Source organism: Ceratotherium simum, chromosome 12 (assembly GCF_057802395.1).
Source record: "Ceratotherium simum simum isolate JZ-2026a chromosome 12, ASM5780239v1, whole genome shotgun sequence".
NCBI lineage: Eukaryota > Metazoa > Chordata > Mammalia > Perissodactyla > Rhinocerotidae > Ceratotherium > Ceratotherium simum.
The window spans coordinates 70,016,031-70,026,452 of NC_141911.1; positions in this window are offsets into that span (position 1 = coordinate 70,016,031).

Sequence of the window (10,422 nt, forward strand, 5' to 3'; positions counted from 1 at the left end):
CCACCCCTTGTGCTGCGCAGATCCGCTTCCCCACAGGTTTGGGGGGCAGCTCCCCAGGGGTTCTCATGGGTCTCTCTTCCTGAGGGGAGACCTAAAGAGTGAGGCGAGTGGTGCGAACGACAACTCCTGTCACTGCAAACAGTCTCAGGCCACAGCTGGTACTCATCACCTCTCTCCTCACCATGGCAAGTCCCCTCGCCCTCAGCTGTCACTTCGGGACATCCCAGTGGTAGTGTGACTCCCCCTCATCCTAGGAGCGTGAGCCCCTGGAGACCATGCCCTTCTCAGGCCGGGGCTGCAGCACTTGTCCACTCAGTTACAATAGGCCAGGAGGACCAAGAGACACCAAAGCATGTCACTTGAGTTCCACACATATTCCTGCCTCCCCCAGTGGAACAGCAGCCCTTCCTCCTCCTGCTGACCAAGGTCAATAACCTTGCCAACATGGCGACTCCACCCACTGCTCCCTGGACGCGGGAGTCCAACATGCCCAGGTGTCAGGCCTAGCTGGTGGTTTAACAGGACTCTTGCTTTGTCCCTTGGCAAAAGTGCACCCCTTTGGGGATCAAGGCCTCCAACCCTGCAGAACCCAAAGTTATAGCGATGGGAAGAACAAAATTCTTCACCGAGTCATTGATGGTAAGGGGGGCCATTCCCGCTTTCACCCCTTGGATCCAAGATCCTACTGGGGACACTGCTGTATGGAGGTCCCTGACTGAGTGCATTCTGAAGGATGGCACCCCGTCCTTGCAGAGCATTACCTCTGAGCTGGTGCCTCAGCTGCCTCTTCATTCAGGATGGTATTCCAATGCCCTATCAGAGCGGCAGCTTCTGGATGGTGTGAGTGTAATACAACCAGTGGATTTCATGGTGATGGGCCCACCCTACACATCTTCACTGTAAAGTGGGTTCACCCTTTGGATAATATGTTTTGTGGGATTCCATGCCTGTGGATCAGGTAGTCTGTAAGCCCCTGGATTGTAGTGCAAACCCCTACAGGCTCTTGAAGTGGGAACAGCAAAGGCAAACCCACACCCCAAATAGATGTCTTTTCCTGTGCAAACAAACCACTGGCCCTATCAGAATGGAAGGAGCCCAATGTAGTCAACTTGTCACCAAGCAGCCAATTGATCTCAAGGAACAGTGTCATCAGGGACTCAGTGTTGGCCTCTGTTGCAGGCAGATTAGGTATTCAGAGGAGGCAATAGCCAGATCTGTCTTGGTAAGTGGGCGTCCATGCTGGGGCCAATGCATTGCCTCCATCTCTGCCACTGTGGCCACTCTGCTCATGTGCCCATTATGTCTATTGTGGGGTGGCTGATGTCAAAGGCTGGCTGATGTCAACTGGTCAAGTCATTTTGTCTACTTGGTTGTTCAGTGCCCCTTCTGTGGTAGATACTTTTTGGTGGACATTAACATGTGATACAAAAAATCTTAATATGTGGCATTTACGCCATATGTCCATTCATATGCCTCGCCCCAACACCTTCTTTATCACAGACCTTCTAATACTTTCCGGCTGCTGACCAGCTGACCAGGCAGGCCATTCACCACTGCACATGATTCCACGGCACGTATATGCTCACCTCACTTCTTCCACACTAAGTGGACGGCCAGGTGCACCACTCAAAGTTCTACCATTGGGAAGATTTTCCCTTGCCACTGCCTTTCAAGGGCACTGTTGAGTGTGCCTGTAATGTGTCCATCATCCACTGTACTGAAATGATAGATCCCTGACTCTTCATGGGGTTTATCTCCCACCCTCTTGAGCAAACATGTCTTACTGAGGCCGCCAGTATAGTAGCCACCTCTCTTCCTACAGGATCAGGATGACGTGATGTCATCTACTGATGGCTCACTGTGATATTCTCCAGGATGCCCAGATCTCCTCAGACTAACTTATAACAGAGGCAGAAGAGTTAACACAGCTCTGGAGCAAAAGTGTAAAGAATATTGTCTGTTCTGTAGGAATGCAAACTGTTTCTGATTTTCTTTTCTGATGGGGTTAAAAATAAGCATATCCCCCAAACTAATGACCACATATCATGTACATGAGGGCTTGTTAACCTGCTCTAGCAGCACCACCCCGTCTAGTAGTGCAGCTGCCACGGGGCCTCCTGCTGTGTTGAGCTTGCAATTGTGTATAGTCATTTTCCAGTTGTCACCTACTTTCAAGTCAGCTAATTAAGAGGAGAGATGATAGGGACAGCCACTCTTGCATCCTTCGTATTTCTAAGAGTGGCACTAATCTCCACCATCAATGTCCAGAGAGTGATCTTGTCTTTGATTTAGCGTCTTGCTTGGAGAGGATGAAGGCAAGTGTGTGGAAGGGCAGTTTCAGAGGCTTCCACCTAATAGCTCCACTATGACAGCTCTTACTTCCCAGGCTGAGGACCCAATGTGGGGATGTCTCCAACTGCCAAGTATGTCCATCCCAATCACGCTTTTGGAGACTGGGGAAAGAACCACAGGTGGCCTTTACTAGTGAAGCCTTGAAGAGCAGTGAGTTTTCCTGCCTACATCCTTCTAAGAAGGCTTGGCACTCACCTGACTGAACAGGAAGACCTCCTTTGGGGCAGTAGAGGCAAGCAGACGTAGAGACTTCAAACAGGGCTCCTTGTGAATAGGAGGTGGAGGGTTGTTACTCAAGGAGAGCAAAGGAAAAAGCTCGATTTCCAAGACAGGACACTCAACTGAAGTAGAAGTGAGGAAAATTCAAGACCTTCTCCTGATTGTTCTGAAACAAGGAATCCAGGCCTTCATGAGTAAACATTTTGTTAGATTTATTCAGAGCTATGTGATATATTTTGGTGCTGCTGTAAATGGCATCTTTTTGAAAATTTCATTTTCCAACACTTGTTGGTGTTTAGAAATTCAGTTGATTTTTGCATACTGACTTTGATTTCAGCAAACTCACTTGCAAATTCCAAAAACTTGTCAACTCTTTTGGATTTGTTCATGTATAATCATATCATCTGAGAATAATGACAGCTTTGTTTATTCCTTTGTGACCCCTATAGCTTTTATTTTTTCTTTTTGCTTTGCTCCACTGGCGGGGAACTCCAGTGTGATCATCACTAAAAGTGGTGAGAGGGGACCCTTGTCCTGGTGCCAGTCTCAAAGGGAAAGCATTCAACACTTACCTCAAGCACGAGCTTTGCTGTAGATTTATGTGTGTGTGTGAATACCTCAATAAGATCAAGCATGACCGCTTCAATTCCTGCCTTGCAGCAAGTATTTATCATGAATGGATGATGAATTTTATCAAAGAGTTTTTGTATCTATTTAAACAATTCTATGATTCTCCTTTAGTCTATTAATGTGGTGATTATAATGATTTTCTCTTTCTTCTTCTTTAAACACACGATCCCTTTCTTACTGATTGCCCATCAATGCTTCCAGGCCTCTCTTTGAGGAATTCCTTTCATGATGTTTTCTCTAAAAGCCACTTTATATTATCACTTGGATTTCACTGTTAATTTCCTTCACATCAATAGCCAGTTTATATTTTATGTTACTTTTATTGTATTTTAAAACATCTCTATATATTTTTCCCCAAGTTTTTATTTTGAAAAATTTTAAACCTTCAGGAAAATTTCCCGTAGTAGTGACACTCCCACGTGTCCTTCACCTGGACTCAGCCATTGTCGACATTGTGCCCCTTTCTTCCCTCTCTATGTCCCCACACACACTGCTTGGCTGAGCCATTTGAGAATCAGTTGCAGGGGCCGGCCCCGTGGCTTAGCGGTTAAGTGCGTGCGCTCCGCTGCTGGCGGCCCGGGTTCAGATCCTGGGTGCGCACCAAGGCACCACTTGTCAGGCCATGCTGTGGCGGCGTCCCATATAAAGTGGAGGAAGATGGGCACGGATGTTTAGCCCAGGGCCAGTCTTCCTCAGCAAAAAGAGGAGGATTGGCAGATGTTAGCTCAGGGCTGATCTTCCTCAAAAAAAAAAAAAGAATCAGTTGCTGACATCAAGGCAATTCACCCTAAATATTCCCCTTCTCCCCAGATGATGGCATTCTCCTACAAATCAATTATCGTATTAGGGACATTTTACCGTAATTTGTAATATTATCTAATATGCAATTCATACTCAAATTTCCTAAATTGTGTCAATAATGTCCTTTATAGACTTTTTTAAAAATTCAGAATCCTATCAAAGATCTTATATAGCATTTAGTTGTCACTTCCGTTTAGTCTCCTTTAATCTAGAATATTTGCTATCTATTTTTTTCCTGTCACCGCACTGACGTTTTTGAAGGGTCCAAGCCAGTTGGACATTTCAAAGAATGTCTCTCAATTTTAATTTGTATAATTTTCCTCATGATTAAATTCAGGCGAAACATTTTTGGCAGGAAAATTACATAGATAATGTACACAGATTTATTTTCAAATGTGAAACTAACCTGAAATTAACTCAACTTGGTTATGATGCATTATTTTATGTAGAGACTATATGTATATTCTACATATATTCTACATACAGTCTCTCTCTACATACATATATAATATATCTCAAATATATATGCAAAAATCCTAAACAAAATTCTAGAAAACCAAACTCGTTAAAATCCAATATTGAAGTATTGACTGGGATTTTTATCCTCTTCCTGTCAATGCAAGGACTTTAGAATATTTTTATTTCATTTTTTTCCCCTCTGAAGTTACTGTTTTGTGTTTTGTATTTTAATTAATTGTTTAATACAAATTAATATATGTATTAATTTGTTTTATATATATACTTTTTATTGCTCTTCATTTATTCCTTTCATCTGGCATTATTTTCCATTTTTCTTGAAGAACACCCTTTTAATATTTTCTTTAGAGTGGGTCCTCGGTTCAGCCCCCTTGTTTGATTGATGGATAAACTGAAGGCCATAGATGTTAAGTGACTGGATGAGGTGCTCCACATCTTAGAGGCAAAGCTGGGGCTGGCAGCCAGATGTCTCTGACTCCTGGGCCAGTGCCTTTTCCTCCACATCATTGACATCAGAGGCAGAAAAGAGTAATCAGTTGACATGGATGGTCAAATCTGCTGATGAAGTATTGTAAAAGCAGCTATTTTGATGAATTGGCTTTGAAGTACTGGCAAGCAAAAGCAAAACACAGTCTGTCAGTGAAAGACACAAAAATATTAATTAGAAAAACTCACCCAAGTGCCACAGTATCAAATACAAAATAACTCTGCTAGGTAATATTGCCCTGAACATAATGAAACATTGGCCACCAAATGCTGACTTATGCATCCTTGCTACTTTTTATACCAATAACAATATCATCTGTGAACTGAAATAAGTGGCTACCCCAGGGAAAGTAGAAATCTAGAGTACATTTTCCAACCCCTGGAGAAAGTAAAATTGCAGCAATAACACAGAATTTTAAGTGGAAATGGGACTGTGGAAGTAGAAAGTGCAGAGTTAGAAAGCAAGAATGATTTGCAGAGAGCCATTGTCCCCTAACGATTGTTCCTTCAGAACAGCCTGAGGACTCTGGTTTTAATCATGCCTCCTCATGCTTCACACATCGTTTGTGTTCTTCTCGGTGAGATAAGAATTTTAAAAGGAGAAAGAGAGAAGCTTGAGAGATAAAACTAATCACTCATTCCTTTCCTATACTCAATAATTTGCTTTTATTCTTCACTATTCCCAAAACATTGCAGTGTGGTGTTCCTGGGATTCCCAACCTATGATGTCTATCTCGGGATTTCCAATTTGTTTCTTATCGTTTTTTCTTCCGTAACTGCTTCTTTATTTAGTCCCTCTTTTCTAAAGGGTTTCAATTACACAGATTGCTTTTAGTCCCTCTTTTCTAAAGGGTTTCAATTACACAGATTGCTTTTACAGAAACTCCACTTTCCCTGTGGTGGTCAGATTCAATCACCCAGTCACTGCTGTCATTGCCCAAAGGGGTGACAAATGGAGTGGCCATGGCCGCAGGGACAGAGGTGATGCGTGGACTCAGCAACGTGGACTTCCACTCACCCAGGTCAGTCTGGCTGCAGCCACTCCTGAGTCCCAATCTGCCAACAGCAGAGGCCAACCCCGAACCTCCAGGAGGGCACCATTATCCAGGGAATCAGCCAGCTACCAAGTGGCCAGCTGATTAAATTATACTGCTCCAACCATGGAAGAGGTAGTGCTTTGTTTTTACTGGAGGAGACAGTTACTCTGGATACGGATTTTCCATTCCTGCCTGAAATGTTTCTAACAAAACTATCATTTGTGGACTTGCAGAATAATTTTCCACTGTCATGATACTACAGACTGCATCACTTCTGACCTAGGAACTCATTTCACAGAAGATGAAATGTAGAAAAGGGCCCATGATCATAGAGTTCACTGGTCTTCCCATGTTCTCCATCACGTTGAAACAATTAGCTTACAAGAATGGTGGCATGGCCTTTTAAAGACTCAGTTATGGTACCAACATCTTGCAAGGCTGAAGAAATGTCCTGCAGAATGCAGGAAATGATCTAAAGTAGTGACCGATATATGGTGCTCTTTCTCCTATAGCCAAGACTCATGGGACTGGGAATCAAGGGGTAGAAGTAAGAGTGACTCCTCTCATTATAACCACTGTGATCCACTAGAAAAATGTTGGCTTCCTATCCCTACAACATTAGACTCTGCTGGTCTAGAAGTCTTGGTTCCAAAGGGAATAATCGTTCCACCAGAAGACACAACAATGATTCCTCCTAGAAGCTGAGACTGCCACCTGGCTGCTTTGGGTGCCTCATGCTACTGAATCAACAGGCAAAGAGATGGTTACTTTAGCTCATTGGGGTGGTTGATCCTGGTCATCAAGGGAAAATGATGTTGCTAGTACACACTAGGGGTAAGGAAACGTATGTCTGGAATGCAAGAGGAAAACATCATGCAAAAATTTAAGAAAAGAGGGAGGGGACTTTGTATCCTCTTCTGGGGAAGGGATGTGTGTTTTTGGTTGTGTGTGGTGTAGGTGTGTCAGGTTAGGTGGAAACATGAACTGGTTGTTGTCTTTATTTGGAGATTAAGTATGGTGTAAGGAGATGTGCATAGGTTCCATGTTGATGAAGGAAGGACTGTGGTGGTTTTGTAGTGTGTCTACTTGCCTAGGCTGAGCTGTGTTTCCGAGAATTTCTTTTCCCATATGTTTTTGGTGAGGGTGGACCACAGAAGAGATTCAGGCTTGAGACTTTCAGGGAAGAAGTGAAGCAGCAGTCACTTTGTAGCTAACACACATCATCACTGAGGTGCTGACTCACCTCCTTGGTGAGAGGCAGTGACTGGGCTGCAACTGCCCCCCCTCCCCCTGGGACCCCTTAGCTCCTCCGTCTCCTGGACCTGAGGTATGTGTTGAGTGCCATGACAAAGGGCCCAGCTACTGCATGACACCCACACCACTAGGGTCAGAGGCCACAAAAACTACATGGGTTTCAGCCTGTCCTCACGGGCTCCGGCTATGCTTTGTGTTCCAGCCTCTTGCTCTCCCCACCTTACATCCATCTTCTCTTTGCAAATGCTTGTCCTGCCTTACAAAGATTGTGCTACAATTTCATAAGGCCAAATTTCTGTAACAAACCCATATATACGTAATATAAACATAAACATACATATGTGTGTGTATAGGAAAAGCAGAATCACTAGGATATACATATACCTAGTGATTTATAGATATAGATATATAAATATATATCCCAGTGGTTCTATTTTTATTATTGAAGCTTGAACGATACATGACACAAAGTATGTTCTCTTATAACAGAATTAACCTAAAAATCCGTAACAGAATGATTAGAGGAAAATCTCCAAACACTAGGAAATTAAACAACATACTTCTAAATCATGTGCCAAAGAAGAAGTCTCAAAGGTTATTAGAAATGGTAAATGTTGAACATGGAACATACCAAGTATTTGATGCTACCCTCTAGCACCTGAAGTGTGTTAATACACTCTGTTAATTGAAGGGTGTCTTAGGTGGGGTTCCTACAAGCAGAGCCCGAGACACGGATTCTTGTGCAAGTGATTTATGGAGGAGCTCTCAGGAGGAATGGATTAAGGAAGTAAGGGGAAAGGAGAGGTCAGGGAAAGAAGGCAGCAGATATCCTTAGTAGGAACCCACCAGGACGTTTGGAACACAAATGACACCATACAATTAACCCACCTTCAGGCAAGGGGGCCTGGCCTTACTAATTCAGGCAGTCATTGGCTGCAGGCCAAGGAGGGGGCTAAGTTTCCAGACATCTCTAGGTAGCCGGCTCCCTCGGGCAGAGATCAATTCTGCAGAGAAAGGGGAGCCCCGGGGTCTGGGTGCGCTAGCCAGATAAAAGGACACCAACAGCGTCCATTAAAGGGGGTTTCTTCTTTTAAGCAGAAAAGATATTTATTTGTTGTGAGACCTCTAACACATTTTCTTTTATTTTGAGACAGAGAGGCGTGATCCTTCACTGAGCTGTCTGAGCATGTTAACAGCATCTTAAAACATTGTTTCCTGCCACTGTCAGAAAAAACAATTCTAAAAAGAGAGCAGTTGTGGGACCAGAACCACAAAAACCCATCTTTACTTTAGACACACCTCTGGTCTTGGGCAGGAGGCAGTGAGGGGTGCTCCGCGGTGTCAACTTGCCTCTTCATCAGCCAGGTGAGTCCAGGAAGCATCAGCGCTGGGTGGGGCTCAGGAGCCCTGCTCCCGGAGGGGGAGACAGGGCTTGTTTTTTGGAATCTGTATCTTCGTCTGTAAAATAAGAATATCACCCCTGTGCTTGCTCCCTCCCAGGTGGTTGTGAGAAAGGGATGAGATAATACATAGGAGAACACTTAGAAGTCCCAGGCCACACTAGTGTAAGCTCCTGGTACCAACTTTGAAAACGCCCAGACATCCCTGCCAGATGCTGAACAACTGTTGATTCCTTCCCCAAAGACAGGGTTGAAGAAATTCGGAGAGAAATCAGCGGAAACTGAGAACTTTCTGGGTAAGGGTGTTTTGAACTTTGTGCCTGACGATGGGGCAGGGTGGTCTGAGGAGGAGATAGGCCAGCGTGGTGGTGAAAGGAGAAAATTGGAGGGGAAATTGTTGGTCTCCACCCTGGCTCTACCATCCCATTGTCTGGGCTCACACAGTGCCTTCAGACCTCAGCTCTAGCGGCCCTCAGCTGGGATATCACAGTCGAGAAGGTCAGGAGGAGAAATATGGGTGAGGACTGACTGAGTTCTCCTCCTCCTCCAAGCCAAGGGCTAGGAATTACAATCTAAGCCGCCTGTCCCTCCTAACACCGCTTCTCACTGGGGTATGAATCCTGGAAGATTGTGGGGAGGAGTGGGAGTGCTGGCCTAGATTTCTGTGCCGGCCCCTCTCTATGTGTGGGTTCTTCCACCCCCAGCCCTGCCCAAGCCCCATTCCCTGAGCCTGAGGGCTCTGAACTTTTCCCAGATATGTTGTCCCACTGCTTTGGATATTCTGTTGCACACTGCAATTGTTTCTGATGGGTGTGTACTTAGGAGGGGAATTGCTGAGTGCTTAGGGTATGTGAATGTTCCACTTTAGTAGGTAATGCCCAACTATTATCAAAGTAGTTACCCCAGTTTATATTCTCACCAGGAACTTATAAGAGATCCTGCAGATCTGTGTCCTCGCCAATATTTCATATTGTCAGCAGTGCTATTCATAATAGTAAAAACCTGGAAACCCACAAATGCCCCTCAGTGGTTGAGTGGATGAATAAACTGTGGGATATTTACAGAGTAGAATATAACACAGCATTCAAAAATTATGAACTGGGCTGGCCCGTGGCTTAGTGGTTAAGTGCGCGCACTCCCCTACTGGCGGCCCCGGGGTTGGGATCCTGGGCCCGCACCAACACACTGCTTCTCCGGCCATGCTGAGGCCACGTCCCACATACAGCAACTAGAAGGATGTGCAGCTATGACATACAACGATCTACTGGGGCTTTGGGGGAGAAAAAAAAGGAGGAGGATTGGCAATAGATATTAGGTCAGAACCAGTCTTCCTCAGCAAAAAGAGGAGGATTAGCATGGATGTTAGCTCAGGGCTGATCTTCCTCACAAAAAAAAAACAAATTATGAACTCTCATGCACATGATATGGATAAATCCTGTCGATATAATAACAAGTGAAAAATAAGTCTGGAAGATTACATACAGTGTGATACTGCTTTGCATAAAGTTAAAAGCTATACACACACCAACACACATGCGCGCGCACACACACATACACACATATAGTTTTTCACAATACATTTAGATACAAAAAAATGTATATAGAAAGCCAAACAAGGTCATGATGAACACAGGATACTGGTGAGGGATGACAAGGGATGTTCTGATAAAAGGGACCATGTGGTTAATTGTTAGTTACTGTCAAAGTCCTAGTTTTTAATTTAGATGTTATGTTTTCAGGTATTTATTGTATTATTTAAAATATCT